At 36.0% G+C, this 18,087-nt stretch overlaps 1 long non-coding RNA gene across 1 annotated transcript in view; it reads right to left on the reverse strand.

Moving 5' to 3' along the window:
* Window positions 1-4,094: 4,094 nt before the first annotated feature.
* The window catches only part of LOC135967401 (uncharacterized), a 503,457-nt gene continuing 489,464 nt past the window's right edge, over window positions 4,095-18,087 (reverse strand). The window contains exon 4 of the long non-coding RNA XR_010581490.2: window positions 4,095-4,247. This is a non-coding gene — a long non-coding RNA (uncharacterized lncRNA). The remainder of the gene's footprint in view (window positions 4,248-18,087) is intronic.

Below are 18,087 nucleotides of genomic sequence, written 5' to 3' on the forward strand. Positions count from 1 at the left end.
GAAAATAACTGTGGTCGAGAAAAATTTTAAAGTAGCCATGGTTAAAGATGCAATTAGTAAAAATAAGTGGTTATTTTTGTGGCATATGACATTAACATAATAACTGTGATTATGGTAAATAACACATATCAAGATAAATTCGAATTTAGGAATAGCATACAATTTTGGAACCCATATTAATAATACATTTAGGGTCACGCTCAGTGGCTCATGCCTGTAATCCCAGCACTTTGGGAGGCCGAGGTGGGCGGGTCACAAGGTCAGGAGATCGAGATCATCCTGGCCAACATGGTGAAACCCCGTCTCTACTAAAAATATAAAAATTAGCTGGGCGTGGTGGCACGCACCTGTAGTCCCAGCTACTCAAGAGGCTGAGGCAGGAGAATCGCTTGAACCTGGGAGGCGGAGGTTGCAGTGAGCCGAGATTATGCTACTGTACTCCAGCCTGGTGACAGAGCAAGATTCTGTCTGGAAAAAAAAAAAAAAAAAAATTAATATAACTTGAAGAAAGGTACATATCTTTTTGCTATTTGACAGTGTTTCCTGTATGATTTAAACACAATGAATAAGCTTAGTATGTCTCTTCTGGATTTTGGGGTATTTCTGTTATGACTAAGTTAATGTCCCAAAGACTTGATTTTGGAATTTAGTTTTGGGAAGCTTGTCAGACATCACAAATTTAAAGTGTTTGATGGCAATAGGATCACAGATCACTATGAATTAAAACCAAAGTGACAAAATAGGTACAAAACACAATAAATTATCTTGACGAAACACAAAATGGAATCTGTTTTTGAGGCCAGTTACCTCAAAGGTAAAGAAAAAGTTTTCACAATTTTCTATTAGAGAGCAAATTAATGCTTCAAGAAAACCCTTTTGTTTTGACACAGGGGCACACACCCTAACCCTGCATCAGTGTGCTTTTGATATTAATGTTCAATTTTTAGAAAAACTTATAAATAATTTTCTTTCCATTTTAGCCAACTTGACCACACAAAAAATTTAATTTTTCACAAACCTTCTACAACTTGTTCAAACCTTTAGTTTTGTCTTATACTTCTGTGTTGTTGTTTCTGTGTGTGTGTTTGGCATCCTACCTTAGGACAAAAATGTACTTTACTTTCCTCTCATCATTTTGACCACACAAAGTTCTCCCTCATGTAAAAGAAAAAAATGACTCTCTCTTTTTAACTTGGTTTACCAAAAATGGCTCCTACTTTCCTTAATATGCTGTGTAAAGTGAACTGTTTTTTGTTACTTATATGAAATGCAATTTTAAAACCATTGCATGAATTTTAGCTTCAACTTTTTATTAACAGTTATAAATATTAACAGTTATAAATATATTTAACTTTTCTATACCATATAAGAATAAGATGTCAAAATAAACTTAATGTTATATTTAATAATTAGTGTTCCAATATTTAAAATTTGATATAACATACTTTAAGATTTTAAATTACTAAAAATAATTTTGAAACTATGACATGAGTAATTTTTCTAATTCCATCTCCAATTGTCCTGAGACTCATGTACCACCTGGCACCCACAGATGATAATGAAGGGCAGGTCCAGTCAGCATCCTGAATTTACATACCAGGCTTAGAGCTTAGGATAGAGGACAGATCTATCATCTATGAAGATGATACCTGTAGGACCCAACCCCTCTTAGCATGCTCAGGAAGTAAAGCTGGGTCAGGGATGATTGGGCCATATTTGGCTTGACGCTGGTTGTCCAGGCACATCGGACATGTCCCCAGGTCCTAACATGGCCACTTGTCTAGGCCCCCAAGTTCATGGGCTTATTCAAAGACAAACTCAGTAGGAGCCTAGCAGCTATCCTTTGTAGCTTTAATTCACAGATAAGGAAGTACCAAAAATAGTACAGGAACAACTGTTTTATGACCTTAAAACATCTATCAAAAACAGCCTAAACTTGTATAACAAGTAAGTCCAGGCAAAAATGCCTGAATAATCGTGACAATTTTGAGAACATTCTCATTTAAAGTAGTTCTTTTTATCAAAGATCACTAAAGTCATTTGAGCTTAAAGGCATTTGAGTTAGTTTCTATTTTTCTGATGAAATATTTAAGTGTTTACATTATCTTTAAGCCAATTAGAGTTCTTTCATATATTTCAATAGTGAAATATCACATACACAAAACACATATAAATATATAGACATGCAGGTACAAAGAAGCAGATCATATAGCTTTACAAGATTTTTCATTTGTCAGTTTTCATGTAGCTTTTTTTCTCCTTGTGGAGCAAGGTAACCCAAAAATTGTATTTCCAAAAACATGATTTCTTAAGTGAAATTTTACATTTCAAAGGTACAAACCTTAGATCCAAACACATTATTTGCTGAGACAATCAAGGGAAAGGTCAAATCAAGACAAGATTGCCAGAAAAACTATCTTAAACAAAGTTAAGGCATTTTATGTAAACATGAAAACAATATATTCTCCATGTTAAAAGTTTCTAGTTCTTTAGGTGCAGGGAGGGAGACGTCCTTGCAGATGGGGATTACTTTTATGGATGAAAATGTTTCTTACCAAGATTTTCCAAACAGCCAGCTAAATTCCAGAAAGTACGGGAGACCAATTTAGTCAGATAGCAGGTGTTTTAAACTTGGTTTATTTCTTGATTATATTACTGATTTCAGGGTGTGGCCCTTTAACAGGGTGAAGAAAGAATTTTTTATGTCTGGACTTAGCATGGATAGCTCTGCAAAAGAAGTAAGCCTATTTTAGCTGCGGGCCTATATATACATATATATACACACACAACACACATATATATACACACACGTATTTATATATAAATATATACATATGTATATATGTGTGTGTGTTTATATATATAAATAAATATGTATATAAATATCTGAGATGGAGTCTCACTCTGATGCCTAGGCTGGAGTGCAGTGTCACAATCTCGGCTCACTGCAACCTCCGCCTTCCGGGTTCAAGTGATTCTCCTGCCTCAACCTCCTGAGTAGCTGGGACTACAAGCGCCTGCCACCACACCTGGCTGATTTTTATATTTTTAGTAGAAACGAGGTTTCACCATGTTGGCCAGGCTGTCCAAGAGCTCCTGACCTCGTGATCCACCTGCCTCGGCCTCCCAAAGTGCTGGGATTACAGGCACAAGCCATCATGCCTGGCCCTATATTTTATAAATACTTTATCTAGTTTTTTTTAAAAAAACAAAAGTATCTTTTCAAGTGAATCATCTTAACCAACATTATGACAAAACTAAAGATGAACTAGGCATCTCCAAAGATGTATAAAGTAGTCCTTACAAGATCTAGAACCACCCAAAGGGAGTTCAAAGAGAAAAAAGTCTTAGTAGTTTCAAAGGGATATAACTCACGACTGTCCAGCCATATTGTTTAGGGCCCAGCTGCTTCTTAGCAGAGCACCTATACTTAAAGACCCCAAAACCCCACATGCACCTCAGATGGAGAAGACTGGAAGTCAAAAGTTTCCACTGGAAAGGGAAAGGATCAATAACAAAAGGGTACACCAAAAGGTCAAGAGTCATACAAACAGTTTTAAAAAATGGGTTTGATTGCTTGATCAGAAATCCAACCTGTGCCACAGCCAGGAAAGCACAGAATTTTAGCCAATAGACCACAGGATGGATTGCTATTTTGTCAGTCCTTCAGGGCACTCAAAGCAGACAATTTGAGATTTATTTTAATTGCAACTTGATCCAGCTGCCTCTTCATGGAAAGCGAAGAGTATAATTTTCTAGGTTTAGAATAAATGTTTACAGATGTTTCCTGAAGAGAGTTGGAAGAGGCAATCCCAAAAATCCCCTGAAAAAAAAAAAATGTACTCCCAGGAATAGACTCACCTTATGCACTCACCCTTTGAGTGCAACTGAAGAGCAAGTGTCCTCGCAAAACTGAAGTGTGAGCATACCCTAGAAAGCATGAGAGTACCCCAGGGTGTGAGTGTACACAACAAAGTATGGGTATACTCCACCAATGGGTAACCTGTGGGACCGGGTGGGAAGAATCACTAAAAAAATAAAGTGCCAGAAACCTCATCCTAAGATCAGAAGATCTTGGGTCCAAGGGGCCTTACCTCTTTTCTCCCCAGTGCAGCCAGGAAGATAAGTGAGCTCAAGAGGTTCTTGCAGGTGCAAATGCATTGGTCCAGGAGTGTTGGGAAGAAGCTAGGGTGCCACTTCAAATCCCATCCTCATCACCAAGAAATGTTAAGAAAAGACCATGAGATCTGTGGAGGAAAAAGGTAGAGCTTTAGTTTCTATAAAAACTAATCTGCAGATTGGGAAGAAACAGTCTTCAGTACAAGTGAAAGTGTGCTCTCCAAAGAACAAAGGAAAGGTCTGGGTTAAATAAGGGAAGTTCTTGCCTTCATTCCCAACCAGGTGCATTCATACAAACGAAGAATTCAAATGTGTTCTGCTCAAATTTTTCTAAATAGTCAGGCTCTGATAACCTGGTTTCTAAGCCCCAAACCATAAGTCAGTATAAGATGTTTCTGTCAAAGGTCCTGTGTGTGGGAGTGAGGAGGTGTTTCTGGCTGTAGTTTATCTTGCTGCAGACAAAAGGAAGTGGTTTGGCTTGACTGTGCAAAGGGAGATCCTGTAACACTTTTACATCTTTCTGAGAACAGAGTACATGAGAAGTCCCTCACCTCGCTATGGCTGCCTACTTCTGTTTGAACTTTGAGCACTTCAGTTAGCCATAGGGAGTCCATTTTGTCTTTTGGCTGAGGACACACTTTAACACAAGTAATCATGGAAGAATTTAGAAGTGTTATTATCTATAAATTATCTAGTAAAGTTATTGTCTTAACATTAGGTATAAAACCAATTTGATAATGAATTTTGTTTTTTAGGTCAATTCTGTTTTCTGCCACGATGGAGTAACACTGACCCTTCCCAACTAAACTACTAAAAGCAAACTAAACAAAATATGTGAAGCAATAATTTGCAGATACTGGACAAGAGGAAATGCAGAAGTGTAACTCGTATGAGAAGAAAACAAACGTGGTGAGTCCCATCATGGTTTCAGCTCACTTCCTGGAGCATTTCCAGGATGGGGTGCAGGCAAAGGAAACCCAAACAGAGACTGAAAATTTAAAAAAAGTGTTAAGAATTTGGGTTGGCCAAAATGGCCTCAGTTTGCTGAGCAGAGTACCAGAAATGAGAAATCTATAGATCTAGCTCAAATGAAGAGGGAGAGAGCACCCAGGAGAGTTCCCCATTAGTCTCAAGCTGAGTACTGAGCTTGAGTACTTAAGGAAACTTGCCAAAATCCAGGAAAAAATAAACCCTAAAAGGCTGTTTTAATGGGTAAAGATAATCATTTTAACAACTATATGTAAAAAACAAACAAACAGCCAGAGGCAGTGGCTCATTCCTGTAATCCTAGCACTTTGGGAGGCCAAGGAATTCAGATTGTCTGAGCTCAGGAGTTTGAGACTAGCCTGGGCAACATGGTGAAACCCTGTCTTTAAAATACAAAAAAAAAAAAAACACAAAAAATTGGCTGAGCATGGTGGTGTACACCTGTAGTCTGAGCTAGTCTGGCAGGTGAGGCAGGAGAATCGCTTGAGCCCAGGAGGCAGCTAAAAAAAAATTATTAAAAAAACTAAAACTCACACCTGTAATCTTAGCACTTTGGGAGGTCAAGGCCTATGGATCACCTGAGATCAGGAGTTCGAGACCAGCCTGACCAACATGGAGAAATCCCATTTCTACTAAAAAATACAAAATTACTCGAGTGTCATGGCACATGATTGTAATCACAGCTATTTGGGAGGCTGATGCAGGAGAACTGCTTGAACCTGGGAGGCGAAGGTTGCAGTGAGCCAAGATTGTGCCATTGTACTCCAGCCTGGACAACAAGAGTTGTCCTTCAACTTCATCTAAAATTAAAAAAAAAAAGGAAAAAAAATCTAAAACAAACTATAAAAAATCAACACATTAAACTTCATCAAAAAACAATTCTCAAAGATAACTATTACAAAAATGATAAGACAAGTCACAGACTGGGAAACAATCTTTGCTAAACATATATCCAACAAATAACTTTCATTTAAAAAACATAAACTCTTCAACTCAATTATTAGAAAAAAAATAAAAGTTTTCAAAACATCTAACAAATGCTTCAACAAAAGAGGAATAGGAGTGAGCAACACACCTATAAAAAATTATCCAGTAAATGCAAATGAAAACCACAATCAGATGCTACCACAAACATCCCACACACACCCTTGCAAGTGTTAGCAAGGACCTGGAACAACTGCAATTCTTATACGCTGCTGATGGAAATCTAAATCAATACAACCACTTTGTAAAAACAGGTTAGAAGTCAATGTAAAAGTTAAACATACACCTATGCTATGACCCAGCACTCTACTCTTAAGTATTCACCGGAGAGAAATGACAGCATATGCCCACACACCAACTTGCATACATATATTCACAGAAGCTTTTTCATAATAAATAGCCAAAAACTCAACAAAACAAAATTCTTTCAGTAGTACTAATTGTAATATATCTATGGAATGAAATACTACTAATCAGCAATGAAAATAATAAAATATGGACAACATGGATAAATCTCAAAATAACTATGTTGTGTTAAAAGTAATTTAAAATGCATAGTAATATTTATGTAAAACTTTAGAAAGCACAAGCTAATCCATAGTAACAGAAAGGAGACCAAGGGTTGCCTGCAGAGAAGGAGGAAGAGAGAAAGTGAGGGATTGCAAATGAACAAGATGATGTGTGGATGCTATCTTAATTGTGGTGATGATTTCACAAGTGTATATGTGTGTCAAAATGCATTTTGTTTTTGAGACAGGGTCTTGTTCTGTCACCCAGGATGGAATGCAGTGGCACAATCTCGGCTCACTGCAACCTCAACCTCAGCCTTCCCAGCTAAAGCGATACCCCTACCTCAGCCTGCCAAGTAGTTGGAACTACAGTCATACTCCACCATGCCAGTATAAATCTTGTACTTTTTGTAGAGATGGGGTTTTGCTATGTTTCCCAGGTTCGTTTTGAACTCCTGGGCTCAAGCAATCTGCTGGGATTACAAGCATGAGTTAACACACCCAGGCAAAACTCTTCCAAAGAAATAAATTATTCTATTATTTCCATATAAATTTTGTAAAAGTAAAGGATAGACAAATGGACAATTCCACTACCCATTTTGCAAAACAATGTAACTCTATTCCACAACCATGTATCATTATAAAAATATGAGCTCATTTCAGTTGTGAATATAGTTGCAAATATTCCAAAATAAAATACTAGCTCTTAGTTATTAAAAAATAGTAAGTGACTTTTTATCAAGCAGAATTTATTTCAGGAATACCAGAATGGTTTAGTAAAGCAGTAGTGTAATAGAGAAAAATGATGCTGAGAGGACATTAGAAAAAATGAAATTTCTCTTAATATTCCTAAAATATTTTCTTAAGAAAAATAAATTCTAATCTCAAACTAACATTCCAACAATCATATAAAACCAGAATTATTAAAGCCATTCACTTTAAAGTGCAGAACAAGATAAAAATACATTGTTAGTTCACATGATTCTGTAATTTATTAGCACTACAATATTTAACTTTTAAAGAAAAAAGTAAAACTCACTTTTTATGGTGCAGTATACTTTAAAAAAGAAATTAATCCAATTAAAAATCATTTTGATTTTTTTCTTAGAAGTAATAAAACAGTTTTATACAAATTAAATTTTCCAGTATTAACGTTCATGGTGTTTTACAGCTTGTCATGAGAAAAACTAATTATCAGACTAACCTTCCCATCATAAACAACTAGAAAACTGAATAAAATATATGAAACATTTATTTTCAGATACTGGATAGCAGTACAACTGTAGTGCCTAAGAAAGAAAACAAACAAAATTATCCTTTATGATATTGGAGGCTTTGCACCTGGAAGCCCTTTTTTTCTTTGTTTATTGAGGTCTTTGTTTTGTTGAAACTGAGTCTCACTTTGTCGCCCAGGCTGGAGAGCAGTGGCATGATCTCTGCTCACTGCAACCTCTGCCTCCCAGGTTCAAGCGATTCTCTCGTACCTCAGCCTCCCCAGTGGTGTACCACCGCTCCTGGCTAATTTTTGTATTTTGTGTGTGTGTATTTTTAGTAGAGACAGACTGAGTTTCACACTCTTGGCCAGGCTGGTCTCAAACTCCTGACCTCGAGCGATTCACCTGCCTAGGCCTCCCAAAGTGGTGGAATTACAGGCGTGAGCCACCTCGCCCTGCTGGAAGCCCTTTTCAGACACCAATACATTAAAGACAGAGAAAGGGACAGACAATTGAGTTTGGGAGGAGTTGCTGAGGATTCAGAGAGGGGAAGACTGAAGAGAGGAGGTTCAGAGATCTTTAAGTGGTCCCTTTGTTGATAAACTTAGGGATTTCACTCACAAAGTTTTATTCAAGGTAAATTGTAACACAAATTTAAAACTTCCTTATACACCGATGAAAATCTGTTAGGATATTTAACAGACAATCATAACAGAAAAAAAAAAATCAAAATTCTAGGAGACAATTCTACCTAACATAGAATCTTTTGAAGAAATATACTATATATTTTTGTGGAATATGAAAGATTATTTGAATAAATGAAGTAAATGAAAACAAACATATGTCATGTTTGGTTTTTTTATCCCAAGGTGTGCCAATAGAAGTGATGTTAAAATACAATATTTTGTTTCGTTAAATAAAAGCTGATTTCTAAAATGAAAGATGTCTTTTTTCTTTCCAGGTTGTTTTTCATATTTAACCAATGCCTTCTAAAGACATAATAGTTTTCATCAACATATCTAACAGTTGTTCTTTGTAGAGTATCTGGTTTTTTTTTTTAACAAGATACAAATATATTCACCAATCATTATCCTAGAATTTAAAATACAAATTGAAAAGGCTAAGGCTTAGAAATCACAAAAATTTTGACAACTCATGGAAATTATGAGTGTATATTTCAATAATTCTGGAGCTAATATATGATTTTATACATGAGTTTAATTTAAAAGATAAAGGCTATCTGGAAACAAAATGAGAGACAGAGAAAATTCCTTATAATATTCAATTACTACTACTCCTACCTCCTTTCCTTATTTGACATCAATTTTTTACCTAGAAACCAGTGAAATCTGTTGGGTGAGTTTCTCACATATATCCACATCTTAAAATTCATCAATCCAATAATAGCAGTCAACTTTGTAAAATAGCTCTAGCTTCATCACTCAAATGTGTTTCTAATTTGAAACTTCAAGCAGAGAAGAGAAATAATTTATTGATATCTGGTCACATAAGATGCTTAGCAGCTAATACTAAGATGATAGCATTACAAAAAAATAACCTAATAGTTTATTAAAGATAGGTAAAATTGTATATTAGATTTCAGTATAGTTACCACATATATAGACTGTGTCTATAACAAGATATTAGCAGTGAAATGAGTCAATTGAATTACTTTTTAAGAGTACTAGCAAAGTGCTAAGACCTAGCAAATGAGGTAAAAATGAGGTCGGTGGTGAGGTATCAAAAGACATCAACTCCTATCGAGGAGAAATAAAAACATATGTAATTTCAAGATCAAAGAGGGGGAAAACCCTAGACCTTAGTGGACACACACACAAACAGCTGAACATCAAAAGCAGCAGAGGAACCGAGCAGCAGAGGAACCGAGCAGCGGAGAATGGTGGGGTGTCATGGCAGAGAAGGAGGGAAGAGGCATCTGAACATAAGCCGAGAACAGTCAGACTCCAGAGGAAGATCACCTTCGCACTCCATTCCCACCTTCTGGCTCCCCATCCATTTCACTGAGAGCCACCTCCACCACTCAATAAAACCTTGCACTCATTCTTGGAGCCCACGAGTGATCCGATTCTTTCAGTATGCTGGGCAACAGCTCAGGATACAGAAAGCAGTCACACTGTCCCTCTGCCCTTGCTATCGATAAGGAAGAGGGTTCATTGAGCTAATTAACACTCACACCATCTGCAGATGGCAGAGCTGAAAGAGCTTTGTAACACTGGGGTTGCAGGCACCCTTCCCTACACATTACCACAAGACTAGAGCCCAGAAGACTGGCCTCTGCACCTGCCCACCTGCTTTTTCCCAGCACGGGTTTGAGTTGCTGGGTGATGGAGCAGGTGAGCCACACCCCTGTCACATGCCTGAGAGGGGAATCAGGGAATTCTCCTGTTTCAGTATGGACTGAGTTTGAGCCTTCCTAATTGAGGGGAAAAAATTATTAAAACTACTTAAAAGCTCCACCTTCTGAGACTTTGGGCAGAAATCTCTACCATACCTAAGTGCTCGGGATTCAAAATGTGACAAAGATGTTGAATAAACATTTCTGTGTTTATCTCCATGCAATCCAATTAAGTGTCGGGGAAAATTAAGCTTTGAAAACATGGAAAGTGAAAGCAAGAATCATTGATGATAAAGGAGGCTGATAAGGCTTACCTGAATGGCCTTTCAGGTATAAGATTTACAAAAGTAAAGTCTAGAACATGAGAGAAATAATCAGTTCTGGGACATAGAGTAGCTTGGTGTACCAAGGAACTGAAAGAACCTCCCTCTGCTGGAGCATAAAAAGGACATGAATTCCATGTAATCAAACATAAAAGAGAATTTATGTAATGAGTCATATTACACAGAACCTCATGGACTGCATTGGGATGGTCAGGCGTGAAGGTCTTTGAGCAAAGGAACTGATTTGATCCAAGTTACTTTTTACCAATATAAAACTTAAATTCAAAGTTCACCATTTTTAAAAGTAAGAAAGGAAACAGGAGGGAAGGAGGGAGGACCAGTCTATTGATGAAGTCTATATCACAATACAATACAGTCAATTTTCACTCCTTTTCTTTCTCTCTCTATAGATATTTTAAAAAACAAAATTTATGATATGTATGCATATATATATCATATATAACATTTTATATACACACATAACATTTCATATAAATATATAAAACATTTCAAACACATACATGTTTGGTTTTTTGTTGTTGTTGTTAGAAGGAAACAAATCAACAACCATAATTTATATACCGATGGTGTATGAAAGGTGCCAATACAGCTGGAGGAGACGAGAAAGTTATATGCAAGGAGAATGGTGGGGTAGTGGCATATGTTGTTACAGAATTCATCAGGTTCAGAGAGTTGTAAGAAATGGTCTAGTACCTTGAAGTAGAGATTGTAGATGTAGAAAATGTGATCATACTTTGTCAATTTTTTTTTTGAAACCGAAAGGAGGCATTACTCATAATTACACTGGGAAGAAGAAGAATAAATATATTTAAACTAGAATGAAATACCCTAGCTATATTAGAATGTCTCTTATTGCTTTTAGTAAGTGTGATGGGGATAATTTCTTTAATAATTTACAATAGATAAAGGAGCTAAGCCTATTGCCTATGGCATCATAGTAGACCCTTCTCAAGGGTAACAAAGGCTTAGCACCTCCCCAAAGTCCATCCCTGAGTGAAGATTAGAAGACTTAATTTGGAGTAGAGGACAGAAACTGGAAGGAAGGTGGAAAGTTTGAACATGATGAAGGGTAGTGGGAAAACTTTAAGTTTGGAAAAACTTGACAGGTAGCCTCAGAGTCCAATCATTCCCTCTGGGAGAATGTGATTTGGCAGAGCTGAATGTTACACCCATGGGATGGTTCCTCAGAAGCTATTTCACGAACAAGACATGAATTGTGGAGTCCATTATCATCATAGGTTTTGTAGAAGTTATGCCCCAGACTTTAGAATCTTATTTAAACTAAAAGAGACTCCTTTGGAAAAACAGAGTTGCCACTATATACTTAGGCCTTTGTGCCCTTCTAGAGCTTTTACTATAATGTGTCCTATCAGCAAATTTTTCCCCAGTTCATTCCACAGGGTAAACTAGGTGATCTTTGTTCTATGATATGACTGGCTGTAGCATACACAAAAGCCCCAGAGGATGGACCTGGAAAACAAACCGGGAAAGACGCAGTGTGTAGAGTGACCATGTTCCAATCCACAGAATGGGCAAGACTACAGAAGACAGTGTGATCCAGTACTTACTGGCTATAGAGGCCACAAAGAGATAGACTTGGGACACAAGCCAAGTAATGAACTACAAATATCTCATATTCTTGATAATCTCAAAGTCATAGATATTTGACAAGCAGATACAGTCTTGCTTTTTATATACTATTCTTGCCAGGTACATGGGAGAGGCTGGGTATATTTTGGCTGAGTTCCCCTCAGTAGTCATAACTGTCCAAGAACAATATTACTAATATAATATCCTTACAGCCTTTGTAACTTAAAAACGTAATGAGGAGAGAGGATTTTTTATGAGACCAACTATTATTTTCAAGACATAATGTAGCTATTAGAAACTTGATATGAGCTCTCAAGATTCCACAGCAGGGCAGAAGTATTAAAAGTGCACAAGTCCAACTCTCTTCCAGTCAAGTCTGAGACAATGACACATGGCACCAAATGACAAAGAGAAATGGATATTCATTCTTTTGAGCAAAACCTGGCAGCAATGTAGTGATTTAATGGCATGAGAAGCTTGGAGGCTTATCACGCAATAACGAGTCATCACAGGATAGTAATCAGGGGTGAGAAGAGAAGAGAAAGATCCATTTGACTGCTTTTTTGGGCTAGCACTTCACCTGTTATTTTCTACCTACTATCGAGCATAACATATTCAGACAAGCTGATATGAGTAAATATTGGATCAATGTTGATGGTTGGGGAAGGAGAAACATAAATTCAAAGGGAGGCTCACCTGATTTACTGGGATCCTTATGTTTCTAATGATACAATAGAAAGTTAATGGGTTTTGGGGTCACAACTCTCTATACATGGATTCTAGCTTTTGTCACTACTCAGATGAGACCTGTCATGTGACTTACAAACCTCAATTTCCTCATACACATAGTGGATCTAATAACATCTACCTCTCAGGGTTTCTGTGCAAATTACATAAGGAAGAACAGTTAAAGAACTGTTATTCTGCATGGTGCTTAGAAGTCATTTACTATGGAGCTAGAGGAGTACTGCAAATGCTGTATAAGTTGCTTACAAGAGCGCAATAAAGTGATGTGAACTTAAGTCCCATACAAGAACAGCTAGGAAGAGCCATTCCAAGTTACATTTTAAGATCACTCTGACAGCTGATTAAATAGCAGAATGAAGAAGTGGAGGAATAAAACCTTTGAGACCAGTGAGCAGGGTACAACAATGATCTAAGTATGAGATGCTTATGGCTTGGAATAGGGAGGTCGTGGTGTGGTTAAAAAAAAAGTGGACAGATCAGTTGCCTCTTGTGAAATATGGCATCAGTCTGATCTGGTGATAAATCAGAATTGGGAGGTGAGTAGAACAGTCAAGGAACATAAATTTTGGGGTGCAGAGGATTATTTTCGAAAATTTAAGGTTTACAAATACAAGCAATAAAGCATATTTTTAAATCTCTTGCACTTTATATGTAAATGGAAATGCTCATTCAACTTGGTCAATCACATACTTTGCTACTCTAAAAGGTATTGCAATAGTTTAGAACGTCTTAGTTAATTAAACTTTTATTTGCCTTATTATAGATATCGCCTGATATATACATAAAGCAGTCAGAATTCTCAATTCAAGTATAATTTTACGAACATGAAATATCAAACATAAATGCTATCTGTCATTGTAACCTCTTTCAAATCTCATTACTCCTTACAATCATTCAAATTCCAATGGCCTTTTTGTGTTTTGTAATTTAATAAGCCATACTAAAATGTGTATCCTAATTATACACTTCAGCTAACTCATGAGCGCATATACTTCAAGCATTCATTTCACAGTCAGACAATTATTTACTACAGCCTTCAATTTATATCCAAAGATCTACAGTTTAAGGAAAGCAGTTCTTTGAAATGTCTAATATTAATGATGCATGAGAATGCTTACAGAGGGCTGAACTAATAAAATCCATTTCAAAGCAGTCCATTAAGTATGTTTCCTTGGTTGGAATTGGCAAACCAACCACTAGAAGGCAACGAAACAGAAAAAGGACGTAAAACATCTCGAAACAACTGTTATTCTTTTGAAATATCACTTTTTTGTAGCATTAACTTGTGTGCTTTACCATGTGACTTTTATTAACACATTTTTCCTAGTGTATCACGAGCTATTTTAATGTTATGTATTTATTGCAATTTTATAGCACCACTCCAAGCCTATAGAATACTTGAAGAATATGTACTTCTTAAGTATATTTTTCTTAAACAGATGTTTTCACATACATAAGTAATTATATATATTAGGTATATATTCATATATATTTTATAACATAGAAATTGTAAGATGCATTATAGATATAAATCATATTACTTTCAAACACACAAGTCTAAATCTATAATTCAAAATTAATATTTTTTGCTCAGTTTTTAAAAATATTCCCCTACTGGGCCAGGCGTGGTGGCTCATGCCTGTAATCCCAGCACTTTGGGAGGCTGAGGCTGGTGGATCACCTGAGATCAGGAGTTCGAGATCAGCCTGGCGATTATGGTGAAAACATCTCTACTAAAAATACAAAAATTAGCCACGTGTTGTGGTGGGTGCCTGTAATCTCAGCTACTTGGGAGGCTGAGGCAGGAGAATAGCTTGAAACTGGGAGGCAGAGGTTGCAGTGAGCCGAGATTGCACTATTGCACTCTATCCTGGGTGACGAGTGAAACTCTGTCTCAAAAAAAAAAAAAAAAAAATATATATATATATATATATATATATACACACACACACACACACACACACATATATATATAATAAAATGAAATACTCCCCTAGGATGGCTTTGATACGAAGAAAGTTAAAATTATCTATTCCAACAATTATGTTTTATAATTGAATAAACCATAATTCAAAAGAGTTAAATGATTTACCCAATATTGCATACTAATCAACTGACCAATCCCATGTTACAATACCTGGTGATCTTTCAGTCTTTCTTTTTCTGCACATGTTCCATTCTTTCCAGCCTCCTTTATTTGCTCTTTACTGTTTACACAGTGAAATGTGTAGCAAAAATAGGTATCTTAAGAGACAAATGGGATACAAGGATTTCTTTCCATAGTCAATGTATTTAAGAGTGTTGATTTTTAGAAAGAAACATGGAGGTAGTTTATATCATCCAAATTTACAGGTAAATTGAAATCATAAAAATTTACCCAGAAACCACAGTATTCATTTATTTAATCGCACTTACTATGTGACAGGCACTATGAATTTTTCTGGATACTTAAGACCAACAAAAGAGAAATGTTCACTATAAAGCTTATAGTGGACTGAGGGAGACTCAAGCTAAATTTCTCTTAAATTTTCTGTATTTATAATCAATATTGGTAAGTGAAGAAAAATCAGTGAATGGATATTGACATAGAAAATTAGGAGCAATTGGGAAGGAAATCTTTCTTTCTACAGATTGGTCAGAGAGGACCTCTCCCTGACAAAGTGCTTTTAGGTGGGGCTGAGAACAATAGAGCCCTGTAAATAATTGGGTGAAGGGTGATATGAGCAGTGGGAAGGGCTTGAGTTACAGGCTTGAGGAGGGAAAGTCTCAGGCATATTTGACGACCTACTGATGTCCAGTGCATTTGAACAGTAGTAAGCAGGGGAGAGATAATCACCCAAAGAGGTAGAGAATTCGCATGGGCATGAGTAGTTTCTGTAGAACACCAGTTTCTTCCTCTTTCCCCAGGCTTATATGAAGCTATCATTACCTCCCTAATTTCCCCACCTATTGTCTATGATTAACCACTTCATGGGCAAGTCATATTTATACAGTCATTTGCATTTCCAAATTACGTTCGCACGTTTGTCATTTTATTTAGTCCTCGTATGAACCTTCTAAGGCAGCCAGATCAGGATTTAAAAGCAGCATTTACACAGGAGTTAACTGAAGTCTAGTGTATAATGTTGTAGTATTGTGTTGTGTTATGCATTTTATAACATAGGTCTTGTCAGCACTTTCTATTTTTTGTGTTTTGTTTTCAGTTTCAAATCTAACTACCTTATGTTCTAGTATGCAGAGTTTTCTACCTTGTGGAGAATCCTTAGTGTTATCAAATATCTTTTGCATGCAGTTTGCAACTGCCGCATTTGCTTGTGTCAGCTATTTTTGTCACTCTGACTCATACGGGAAAAGCCATTTTTATCTCTAGTAACCCCTTTAGGCTCCATAAAATTCCCATAGTTTTATTTTGGAAAGAAAAATTGTGAAATATTCAGTCATATACTTAGCTACTGTCTTAGACTCTTCAGGGTGTATGTCCAGAGGGACCTCCCAACATAGGGGAATTGCTCACATGGTGCCACTGAAAAATAAAACCCATGGTTCCCAGTCTGGCACTGTGGGGGAACTTTGTGCTAACACTGCATTCTTTTCATAATAAGCTCTGCAAGAAGATACCAAGTAGCAAAGTCCAGAAATTGCTCTGATATATCATAGGGCCTGATATTAACTTGAAGAGTAAACTCTATAATAGTCCAGTAACATAGAACAGAAGAACTTTCTGACCTTCCCTGTGGTGTTATAATATACTTGGATTTGCTAAGAAAGAGGAGGTTATTTTCCCTTACATTTTTATTCTTTGAATTCTAATATTTTCCATAAGGTGGAAGTGGAACTCTGAAATGTATAAATGTACTTTCTAAATGGGACTAATTCCTACACAATTGTTCATGTATTAATTGAAGTTATTTTGAGCACCTTCTCTTGCGAATACTATTCTAGGTGCTAAGATTGCAAATAAAGATTAATAAAGAAGAAAAATAAGCAGACATTGTCCTCATGGTGCTAGAAGACATAGATAATGAAAACATGCAAGTTATACAGCCTAATAAGCAACACAAATTAGAATATGATAAATGCTACAACAGTGGCACACACATGGTAATTTTTACCAAATAAAAATTGCCCTTGACCCAGACTAAAGGAATAAAGTAGGATGTCTTAAAGGAGATGATGACTGAACTGAAACTAGAAAGACAAGTAATAGGTTAAAATTAAGTTCCAGAAATTAAAGTACTTGATAGATTTCATATTAGGAAATCTTATTAAGAATAAGCAAGAGACATCATATAAGGAGTAAAATTTCAGGAATTAGATTACCCGAGGACAAGTTAATGACATACTGCTATTATATCAGCATCAATTACTGTCTAAAATAATACTCTGTTGTATCTTTTGCACTTTTTGCAGACTTTCAGGCACAAAAATATCCTCGCCTACATTTGTATTCCACCATCTCTATCAAATTTTAGAGGAACTAACTTTATAGTAAACAGCTTCTAGGTTTATTTTACCCTATCAAAGCTTCAAAAAAAAGAGGTTTCTTTGTAGTTTTTTAAAAATATATATATATTTTAGACTAAACTTGCTGCTGTATAAATTTTCTAAATTTGCTTTTGAAGACAAAACCCAGATAATGGCTTATTGGCTCCAAAGAGCTCAGAGCCTAATTATCCCTTCTTCTCTATAAAACCCATGAAACTTTTACTGTACTATAACTGTTATTCTTTCCATTATTTTCATTAATAAAGACAAAACAAAATAACCCTCCTGGAACTGGTTACACATTGGGGTCTCATCAAGTTCCACAACAGTGAACCTCAATTTTGTAACTACTGAATATTTATTTTATTTTGATATACTTGCCCCATGTTTTTGCATATCTTCCAATAATGTCCTAAATTATGCTTAAAATATCATACTAAGTAGACTGGTAAAATTGTAAGCTACTAGAGGCTTTGGATTTTTTTTTTAAGTCTTTTTTTTAACTTTTAGGAAAATAAATTGAACTTGAAGAAAGTAAAAATTATGTGGTTAGTACAATATTTTAAATCAAACCCATTATTTGTAGAATTATAATAACACATAAAATAGATCTGGAAGTAATCTAATCAGCTTCACACTGCAAAAACAAAACAAAAGCAAAACAACAACAACAACAACAAAGAAACCTAATACGGTATCTTTGAAGAGGAACATGATAGTGATATGTTTTATCTGTTTGATGAAAAGCTAAC

This window comes from Macaca fascicularis, chromosome 15 (genome assembly GCF_037993035.2).
Source record: "Macaca fascicularis isolate 582-1 chromosome 15, T2T-MFA8v1.1".
Taxonomy (NCBI): Eukaryota; Metazoa; Chordata; class Mammalia; order Primates; family Cercopithecidae; genus Macaca; species Macaca fascicularis.